The sequence below is a fragment of the Dermacentor variabilis genome, chromosome 6, assembly GCF_050947875.1.
Source record: "Dermacentor variabilis isolate Ectoservices chromosome 6, ASM5094787v1, whole genome shotgun sequence".
NCBI classification, from domain to species: domain Eukaryota; kingdom Metazoa; phylum Arthropoda; class Arachnida; order Ixodida; family Ixodidae; genus Dermacentor; species Dermacentor variabilis.
The window spans coordinates 90,590,496-90,602,316 of NC_134573.1; positions in this window are offsets into that span (position 1 = coordinate 90,590,496).

Genomic DNA, 11,821 nt, shown 5'->3' on the forward strand with positions numbered 1-11,821 from the left:
GACGATCTTAAAGTCGTCAAGTGGCAGGGGCGGCATCCTAGGTCTGCGTTGTTGCTGTAAAGGTGCTGCATTGGGCGTTTGCTCATCGGTTGGTTTTTTTGCCGGCGTCTTTGAATTCGAGGTGTCCTTCTTTGCTTTCTTGTTTCTTGTGATCCAGGTGCTTTCCGCTTGGATTGTTCGGCCGCTTTCTGCATCATAGTTGCAGGTACCTTCCCCGGTGTTTTCTTCCGTCCGGTCTGTTTGCATTGCATTTGCTTCATCTTCTTTCTGGTTTGTCATTTCGCTTGCAGCAGCTGCTTCTCGGCTCATCGTAGGGGCTCTTCGCCGCGGCGTGGGCGAGCGCTCGTGTGCTCGTGCTCACGCGGCGCGTGGCGCGCGGCGCGCGGCGCGAGGGTGTTTCTGCCGATGAGATCGCGGGAGCTTGGTTCTGGCGTTAGGCTTAACCGGGCGGGTGGGTGGTCGTCGGGAATAACGCTTTATATCTTGAGATAAGGTGCACTCACCCGAAAGTGGCTAGTGTCCGCCGGTTACTCTGGTCTTGCCGGCTGCACCGGTGCAAAACTTGGGTTCGTCACTGGCCTTTTTCCGGGTTGAGAAGCACGAGAAGCGGGAGCCCATGTGAGACACTGCTGAACTCCACGGCCCCCTGGCCAATACTCCAAATTGGCGTAAAAGAATTTCTTGGGGCATCGATGCCCCCAATCCTGCGTTGCAGTCACTCACGTCGGCGCGAGAGAGCGTCGCAGAAGAGAGGCACATATATAAACACTGGCACATACTCATTGATCTAAATCGATCCCGTGATTGATTTCGAATCCTGTTACCTCAGCACAGCAGCCTGAAGCTCGAAGCATTCGACCACCGACTATACAGGGACGCAAGTAGGCGGGATAACGGTTAGATATCAACACAGACAGACAGACAGACAGACAGACAGACAGACGGACGGACGGACGGACGGACGGACGGACTGACAGACAGACAGACAGACAGACAGACAGACAGACAGACAGACAGACAGACAGACAGACAGACAGACAGACGGACAGACGGACGGACGGACGGACGGACGGACGGACGGACGGACGGACGGACGGACGGACGGACCGACAGACATACAGACAGACAGACAGACAGACAGACAGACAGACAGACAGACAGACAGACAGACAGACAGACAGACGGACGGACGGACGGACGGACGGACGGACGGACGGACAGACGGACAGACAGACAGACAGACAGACAGACAGACAGACAGACAGACAGACAGACAGACAGACAGACAGACAGACAGACAGACAGACGGACGGACGGACGGACGGACGGACGGACAGACGGACAGACGGACAGACAGACAGACAGACAGACAGACAGACAGACAGACAGACAGACAGACAGACAGACGGACGGACGGACCCTGTTACAGTTCGAGAATGGTTTATAAGGCAGAACGACAGGGTTGACACTGGTTTATTGTTCCGGAAACGAGACTAAGGATTCCTTCAAGTAACGTTTTCTCTCTTTGGCCCTTTCACAACATGTAAATCTTTGAAGAGCAAATAAAGTGAATGAATGACGTTCAGGCATGCACTTGGCAGCCAGCTCACCTATCTGACGACAATTAAAGCACGTGGCTCTGCTTAGGTCTTGGCTTGGGCGGCATCCAGGGGCACTGTGTTTGGCGGAAATTGCCTCATATCTTGCCTCTTGTTCGCTCGGCGGTTAGCTGGTGATGCGATTGAGATGGGTTGGTGGCATCGTTTATCGAGCAACGGTTGGCTGGGATAAGCGTGGTCTGTAGACAGGACCAAATGTTGAGTGTCTTGGAGATTGTCCAGCACGTCGCGAGAAGCGGGCGAGGCGGTCATGGCCACAAGCGCGATCAACCTCGGTCACAATACTTAGGAACCTAGCAACAGTTTTCGGTAGGCGCATTGAAATCGTCTGAGCCACCTGGTCGTCGCGTATCCCTTGCACGAGATACCCGATGCGTTCATTGTCGGCGAGAGTCAGTGCACAGGAGTTATTTATTCTTACTTTGGCAAGGGTCCGCCTTTGTTTTGTGCCGGCGCGGGTAGCCGCTCTCGCCAATGTATAAGCAAAAGTTGCTGACCGAACTAAGCGAGGAACGCGCACTTTCATTCAGGCTATGTTGTGAAATGGCTGCCCGACGTCACTTTATGATCCGCTGCAGGACCACGTAGTTTTGAAGCAGCGATTGCTAAAAGCGATGATGGAGCCCATGGCGCGAGCTGCTGTGTGCGTTCGAGATCCTCCATCCTTTGGTGATAGAACAAGCCAGCGTCGCCGGTGAACGCGCGGGCGGTAGCGAATAAGTCAGGTAGCGTGATGACGCTGATTGGTCTGGTGGGCGCAAGAGCTGCGGTGAACGGCAACTGTTGTAGAAACGCTGTGAGTAGTTGCGTGTTTTGTGCTGCGTCCGCTGTGAAGGGTGGCATGGCTGGAATCGTTCGCTGAGCTGTAGCGGAACCATGTGCAGGCTCGAAATTAGCAGATGTAGCGTCAGATGACGCGCTTATTGTCTTCTCGACGATGCTGACCAGGAGACGTTGAATGAGCCCGTCTTTTGAGCCTGAGGTGTCGCACCCGCGCTGTGCCAATTTTTCGCTGATGAAGTCGGCTGTGAATTTGGCGACGTAGGCGGCAGTAGCCTCTTCGCAGTTGATAAGCGACATAGCGATGGCGTGACGAAGGGCAGGTTGATTTGGCTAGGTGGATGGAAGCCTAAATAATGGCTGAAGAGATGTGGCGAGAAGGCTATTGGCACAGTTCGTAGGGGCCGACTGCGCCATATGTGACCTAGAAGAGGTTCAATGTGTGCCACATCACATCGGTTTACTACGAGCACGACGTGATAACACACATGCACCGGGCTTCGGCATTGCACACACTGTCTGTCCCTCCTAGCTCCACCACTTGCCAGACCACTAGTCAAAGACTGAACTGAGCTTTAGGAACTTTTACAGCCCCACTGTGTGTAAAGAACCACGAAAGACTTTAAATTTATGACGTCGCATTTACACAATAGCGTTAAGGTTTCGGCGGGAATTAAAAAAATTACCGACGATTACGTTACTTCCTAATGCGAAATTTGAGCGCAGCAAATAAGCTGTTTCACCTTTTGGATAGATTGAGGCAAAGAAATCGAGCAACACATGTATGCGCTATCACATAATTTTCATATCACAGACTCCACTAACAGTTCTTGACAGTCATGAAGGAAGCTTTGTGGTCGGAGAAATAGACTGATATATGTTCGACTTGGTACACCAATGCTTGATTCTCAAAGACGAGATCTATACAAGTGCCTCGCGAGGTTGTCACAGCCGTGGGGGAAGCAGAGGCTAAGCGCCGCCGCCGAGAAGACCCTGCCGTTCGCGCCGCCGAAGCGGAGGCTCATCGCCGCCGTCGAGAGCAACCAGCAGTAAGCGAGGCTGAAGCAGAAGCTCATCGCCGCCGCCGAGAAGACCCTGCAGTTCGCGCCGCCGAAGCGGAGGCTCATCGCCGCCGTCGAGAGCAACCAGCAGTAAGCGGAAGCGGAGGGGGGCGGCGTGTACACCCAGCGGCAAACGATGGGGGCAGAAGCGCGCGCAGCAAGCGGACAACACGATAAAGGGAGGAGGGAAGAGATAGCAGCGACTGACTGATGCCGCTGACGGCGATAGTGAGTCAACCCCAGCTATCCGCCACAGAAGAACAGGGGGGGACGGACCCTTTCCTCCTCTTTCTGCATGGCGGCGACGGTGTTCTATGCAGTCACGTTATCTTGACTCTCTAGCGGCGTCAGCGGCATCCAGCGGTATCAGTCGGTCGCTGCTAGCGCTGGGGGGATGAAAGGGGGGCGGAGCTGGTTACGAGGCCGACGACGACGCCGACGCCGACGACGACGCCGACGACGACGCGAAACCCAGGAACGGACGCCAAAGAGCTGCGCTCTAAAAAAATAGTGTTTGGTCTTCACCTTTTAATACGAGCGGAGTACGATGTTGGCTTGATCTCGTGCGTGCAAGCGAAAGAGTGCACAGGAAGCGCGCCGTCTTCCAACGCACGCAAGGCAGCAGGGCGAGGGGAGGAGAGGGAGCGATCGACAGTGGCCGCGGGGGCGCTATCTTGAAAGTAATCTGCGGTTTGTAGAAAGGTTAGCCATGCGGAGGGCTGATGGCTTCGTGTGCGCTGTGTCCTCGCCGCTTAGTTAGCTTTGATGCGAGAGACAGCACGAAGCGCGATTCGCTCGCTGCTACTGCCAGGCTTTTTCACTCCATAGTTTTCACAGCGAGTTTTCGCGGTCATCGAGTGAGAGGCGTTTATTTTTGCTTGCGCGCGCTTGATACCATGCTTGTTCATTTAGTTAGTAAGGCAATGTTTATACGGCTGATATAACCTACTATCCTTACTTGTTATACATTTTTAATAATTTGCCCATCCCAATCAATACCTCGCCAGAAACAGCGGCATTTTTTTCTAATCATCAACCTGTGAGAACAAAATGAACGAATATGGTGCACTCATTATTTTTAAACAGTCCGTGTCCTTTTTGACATAAGAAAGGGCTGCGGACATATAGCTCGAAAGTTAGGCTATCTATAAATATATATCCATAAATGTATTCTTTATTAACTGTCGATATAGCGCCGTCGCTCACTCATTTCATAAACGCACAATCTTCTCATTTACACCCGCATTGCGCTCTGGTGCTTCTGGCACTGTGTGCGTCGGAACTCGCCATAGACAATGCAGCTATCCGCAACGCTTTTTAAGATCTAGACCAAACTCCTGTTTTTTTGTGCTTGCAGCACCTCAGAATAGTACCCACGTTCTAGTAGGATAATGAAGCTGTGATAAAGTAGGCTGGGGTGTGTGATAGCGATGACTTGTCATGAATGAACTTTCTAACCGGCACGTCGTACTGCGCTTGCAGAAAAGAAAGTAAGCTCGTGTAGCAGGTATTAAATTTGTGCCCACACTACTATGGCCCACGAGTACAAAATAGAAACATAAAAGTCGTGACCTCACTTGACAAGGATGCCCAACACACTACGCACACGGATAGGATTAGTGAGAGCGCATTGCCAGTTCGAGCCACCACCACAACAAAAGTTTGTCTTTGCTCAAGAGAGAAATAGTTGGATTAATTTAGCGTGCACATGAATGTTCCAAAGAACGTGACATAGGTACGCCGCATTGGCTTCCGTGCGTGCTATATCAATATGTTCATTCTTGAACCAATAAGAAATGAAAAAAAGCATTATTTTACAGTAATATTAAGGCCCATCTGTTCTGAGGCTCACTGCATGGTAACTCGCAAGATTGCAGGTTCGTTGTAAGGGTCCTGATATTGTTGGTCCCAGTGGATGTGGCTTGAGACATTCACTCGGGGGAGAAAAGCAGGCTTGCTTGGGCTTTCGAGGGGTGTGATGGAGGTTTTCGTCCACATTCTCATAAAATTCGCGTTGCGTCGTGGTGCCAATCGCAGTATTTAAACATTCGTGGGGCGCTACATTAAAATACACCCGACTGGTGTTATTAAGGCACCAGCATGGAATATATGTACAGCGACCGATAAATGTACCTTTCCGTTAGGTTATAATTGTGTCCGTAGATGGAACAGTGTTCTTTGCGTCTATTTCGATCTAGGAGTAGGTAGCCCTGGCTGTAGGAGTGGCTGGCCAGAGTCAGAGAAATAATGTGCTGCAACTGTAACTGAGAGAATTATGGAGGGCGTTATGTTAGAATTTTCGGAGAGAACGATGTGAGTTGTTTGCTCGCTTGCTATGCCACAACACTGGGCGCCATAGAGAGGTACCGCGAATATTACTGACACATAGGAACAGAGGTAGTGCTTGACGACTTGAGAAGATGCAGTATGCGTGATTTTCATTCAAACCTATTGCGAAAACTAAAGGTACAAATTTTATAGGGAAATATTAGAATACAGTATAAATACATATAAATATTCACGACTTGCTTGAAGGAAGGAATACGCAGATAATATACTATCAAATGAAGGGGGGGCGGAAGGAAAATTTGAGCACAAGTACAAGTATGAGAAGGTGGTGGCATGAAGCGCAATTAAAACATCGGGTTCCTACACATATCCGCGGTCCCTATTTTGAACAGCCAGCCGGACCAACATGTAATTAAGGTTCGAGGCGGCTCCTGAGCTCAGCAACGAAAAAAGGACTGTGGAGAGCCAGTGGGCCTGCACAATTCTTGGTACAGCCAAACTAAGCAGGTCCAATGAGCTTCAAGACAACAATCCCGAGAAAGGACAGAAACTGCGGCCTAAGCCGTCCTATTTCGCACAATAGCTTCCTAAATCTTTCAGTTAACCCTGGCCATCAAGCCCTAGCGGCTGCAGAGCACTTACACTACTATGATGGCGGTCAAACTTGTGGATCAACAGAGAGTGCTTAGAATTTATAGACTAAGACAGGCCGTCACAGGAAACAGAACACGACAACGTTCAATACGCGAGGCTTCACGAGTAAGGCTAGCGAGTTTTATTTAGATTAGGATAATTATTGATACATATACAGGGCTGACTAATGATCGGTTCATCTGGTACAGACGCCATTAACACATTACCAAATGCGCGTTGTAATTTCTAATTTATCAGAGCATAGCAAGTAACATTGTCGAGTTTTACCGCCCCCCCCCCCATTGATAAAAGTGCACCAACTTTCGAAGCAAAGGTACATATTACGTATACATTAAAGTAGTACAACCTATGCTGCAATATTCAATCATGATAAAGGAGAAAAGTTATACGAAGACGTTGAATTAGCAGCGAGAGAAGTGAAAACTCTGAACACTGTTGGGATGGGCGATTTCAGCGAAATATTGCGAAAAAGCAGGAGGGGGAACTATCTCATCGATTTAGCAATAGTAGAGGCAATATGTAGATGGAATTGGTGCATCAAGACTGACTAGAAATACGTAATTCTTCCTTTCGACGTACAATAACTCGGATTGGACATGGAAGAGCACAAACGGAGGAACAAGAAATGAAATAGACTTCATGCGCTGCGCAGACCCTGCATTGCGCAGGATGCAGAAGTGTTGAGAATGATAAAGGACAGTAATCACAGGTTTGTGAGGTCAGGTATTGCACTGAATTTGAAGGGAGAAAGACAAAATATGCGCAGCAAGAAAGAGGCTTACCTAGACGCTATAAGCGGAGCAGTATATTGATTCAGACAATGATTCATGTGAATAAAATTAGTCTTTGAAGCAAGATGAACATACAATAAAAATAATCAGAAAGACCTTAATTCAGATCTGTTTGTTTTCCGTGGGTTTTCATCATAGGCACTAATATGCTGCAATTGCAGCGTTTGACAGCAAAATCAAGCAGCTGCATAGAACGGTATTTCTATTTTTTTTTATTATCTACGCATTTCGGAAGACAAACTTCATTTGAAGTCGAGAAAAGAACAGCGCGAAAAGACGAGTGGCTGATAGAAAGGTGAACACACGCTAGCGCTGACTGACGACTAGGATAAGTCGCCATGGTGTTCGCTTAAAGTTTTCTTTTATTTTATTTCTGGCTGAAAGTGCTCTGCTGCTGTTTGTGTAGCCATGGCCTACGCTATCTGCGAACTGAGGTACAGAAGTAAAAAGTCAGTGGAATACAATTTCTTTGTTAGCAGCACGAAACGCGAAGCCTGAACAACCGCCAACCGTAGGAGCAATTACCTCGAACCCAAAAGCTGTTCGCCGCTTGGCGTCACTTCGAGGCTTTGCCTGCACAGCTTTTTTTTCTTTCTCAGTCGTTTTTCTATTGAGAGTCATTTCAGCACATTTTCTTCCGCGTGTCATAGAGGATGAGAAACATTTAAAAAAAAACAGAAAATCTCCGGTCTTCGTAATGTCGGAAGCTGGGCTAATTGCAGCAGCATAGAAGGAACTTCGGGTAGAATGGCTTGCCCTTGGGAGACCTGCCCACTATTAAGAACAGGATCCCAGGAGAAGTGGACAGGAATAAATGCGCTTACTTAACTGACCCCACGGTCACTTAATTTCTGCGCAGTCTGTTTTCTTCTCCTACCGCAGGTTTCCTTTTTTTTATTTTGCTCGACGCACAATGCACTGCTGAGAAAACTGCGCGACGTTGGTGGCTAGGAAGGGCCCAAACACTCCCCTCATCCTTCGTGCAATATATGAACTAAAGCCAAGTCTGGGCGGAGAGCACCTCAAAGGCTCACCTCAAAAAAGAAGGGAAGAAGAGAAGAAAGAATGTAGAGAAGAAAGAACAGAAAAGAAAAGAACAAGGCCTGCAATAGCGCTCGCTGCTTGAGTTGCGCGTTAAGGATAAGTGAGAAACCCGGGACGGCGTTAGAGTTAATTACCGGGGAAAAACAAAACAAATATACGACATAAAAACGACCGGAGCGAGAGAGAAAAATAAATAAATAAACCATGAAGCACTTTCCACAGGAGGCCGGTACCTAATATTCAAGCGAATCGTTTTTTCTTGATTTAAAAGGCAAGATATCGTTGTGCGGCAGCACCGTAATGCAGTGGGATAGGAGCTAAGCAGAGAGAGATCAAATATGTAGAGGTATTATCGTGACAGGCCAGCAACCGTGAATAAGTGTTGCTAGGATTACGCATACCACTAGACAAGTGCAAGAAATGTGCAGAAAGGCATTACCTGGAAAGCAAAGCAAAACTGAAATTGCGAGAAACTAACGTTGGCGCTTTTCTTTTTTTCCTTCCACGTACCGCATTCGTTTGCCAGCAGCATACGCAACTACATCGCCTGGGGCTCAATGCTTCCTCCCTCTGGAGACTTGGATGTTTTAGTAAGTGCTGGCTATGTTTTCTTTTTTCTTGCTCGATTATTCTGGTGGTCCAATTTGTCATAGACAACCAATGTTTAAGCCAGTTTATCGCAGTGAAGATGACGTGGACCACAACACATGTTAATTTGTTTCCTGCAAGATTATGACGGGTCAGGGGGATATTAATGAGCCGACGCAGAAACCACAAATAGAAAGCAATGCTATGTGACAATAGAAAAAAACAACATAGAACAGAGCAGAGGAAAGAAGCATTGAAAAGAGAAACAAAAACAATGAAAGAATCGCACGCTACATGACCTCGTGGCTTTGTACAATAGCGTTCTTCTCTGCATAGGAGCACCCGAGCCAAAGCTTCCTCGTCACTGCCGGCGGTAATTAAGCGCCATACAACGTGCACCGTGCCATCACGGATAGATCGTTCGTTCCGTTGCGCTCCCACGTGACCGCCTCAAAAGACCGCGGTCACACGGGGCCGCATAAAGAAACGAAAGCTACCGCAATCAGGCTGCGTTTCCACTACCCCGGTCGGCAAAGAGGAAGTAAATTATTCCGCAGTGCATCTTTTCAGATTACCCGTAAGTCGAAGCTTCATTGTGATGTCAGTGATTATTATTTATGGTTAAGCTAGCTGTTTGCCAGTAGTATTAAATAAGCGACGATTGATCTATCTGGAAAATGGAAATCAAATAAGCTTTCTGGCTTACCTAATGCTCCTTTCATTGAAACGACGCCACGGAAAAGAAACACGAGCATGGAGTAACAATACGTGATCGTGTGGTTGTTGTTGTTGTTCTATTTCTTATAGTAGCACCGTTTTACGACAGCTAACCTTTACCAGCTTGCCCAGCTGTCAGTTCTTACTTACCTAAAATTGTCGGCTTAAGCTGATGAAGCTTTTTTAGAAAGCTGATATTGCCGAATTTGCAGCTGTTTCTTTTGTCCGGATACGTGAGCTGGCAAATTATATACTAAGGAGACTCATTCTGCATTTGCGCATTTGAAATTATTGGCTTAACAACTACGTTACCTCAAATTACCGACAGTAACTAAGCGCCTGACAGCATACAGTTTGACCCCACATTTATCTTTGCTTTGTCATAATCTGAAACGTTAAGCATTAGCTTCCATGTGCAACAATGTGACATTAGAGGTGTCACCCTGCTAATAATTTGTTTCGTATAAATATATTCTATCAGCGTTCTAAATTATGTCTATTACCTGAGATGAAGTTCATTTGCCTGTCTGAAGTTTCTTTTGCATAGTTGTGCGCAGACCATATTGCAAGAACATGGTTTCGAGAAATGCGATACGTGCTTGAGCAGATATAGTGCTGATAATTCCTCAGAAGACGCAAGCTGTGTCAAAACGTTACGATTAAGGCACAACGCTCTGCAATTATCCTACAAATCTATAGAATATAACTGTGGTCATTAGCGAACGTGCGTTACGTCACTGTTGATGTGACGGTACACGACAGTGAATCAAATTTGCTGTTCGCCCCTACGTATTGGTGCTCTCCAACATATGCATTCCTAGAGTTTCACTTATCCATTTTTCCCCTCTTCAATTTCAACCTCTTATTTTCATGCCTTCAGTAACGACGAACCTGTGGCTCTATAATACACTGATTTACGAGAAGCCAGAAATTATAAAAATGCGCAAAAACAATTGCTTCGTAATAACGTCGACAACGTACGTTCTACTATTCCTCTACAGCGTCGTGCACATTCCGTTTACTGCGGTCATTTTACCAGCATGAAATAACTAGGCTGCATTTACGCATATCTTGACCCGCAGCATCGCTGGGCAAAAGACTGGGAAGCACTGTCTCCAAGCGACGCTATCAGTGAAATACGATATAGAAGACTGAAGAAGAGAGAGCGGCTTCAAGCTGCTAACATAAGTCGTAGCTCTGGCAGTAAAGCGTAACGGTCCGTACACAGGCCGCAAGAACATGAAGTGAAGACCGGTATGAAAAGTTGTAGATGCGCCATCATATAGCCTTTTCCTCGTTGGATCATTCTTATTTTTCCTTGTTTCTTTTTTGTATATACGCAAAGCGCTTCTCTCTCCAACGTCCTCTAAGGTCTTTAAGCTGTAATCCTAATTTTTCAGTTTTGCGATGCGTTTAGCACCAGTTAATTTTGTTTTTCATTGTATTTACCTCTGATTGCTTTTGACGTACGGTATTGGAATGGGCGTCCCGGAAGCAAACACATTGAATGGAACAGGCCTCAGTGGTTACTATATATATATATATATATATATATATAATATATATATATATATATATATATATATATATATACATATAACGAAAAACTAGACAAACGAAAACTGGACAATATATATATAATATATATATATATATATATATATATATATATATATATATATATATATATATATATATATATATATATATATATATATATAGATAGATAGATAGATAGATAGATAGATAGATAGATAGATAGATAGATAGATATATTGTCCAGTTTTCGTTACTGTTGCCCTGAACGCACGACGGCTAGCAAATGACTTCCACTACCGCCCGCTTTCGCTATTAGATCAAGAAGTCTATTTCGTTACCATGGTTACTATATATATATATATATATATATATATATAGTTCTCACTGAGGCATGTTCCATTTAATGTGTTTTTCTTGCGGGACGTCCATTCCAATAGCCGACGTCAGAAGCAAGCAAAGGTAAATACAATGAAAAACAAAATTAACTGGCGCTAAACGCATCGCAAACTCAAACATTAGCATTACAGGTTAAAGACGTTTGAGGTCGTTCGGGAGAGAACCGCTTTGCGCATAGATAAAACAGAAAAAAGGAAAAATAAGAATGATCCAACGAGGAAGAGGCTATATGATGGCGCACCTACAGCTTTTCATACCGGTCTTCACTTCATGTTCTTGCGGCCTGTGTACGGACCATTACGCTTTACTGCCAGAGCTACGACTTATGTTAGCAGCTTGAAGC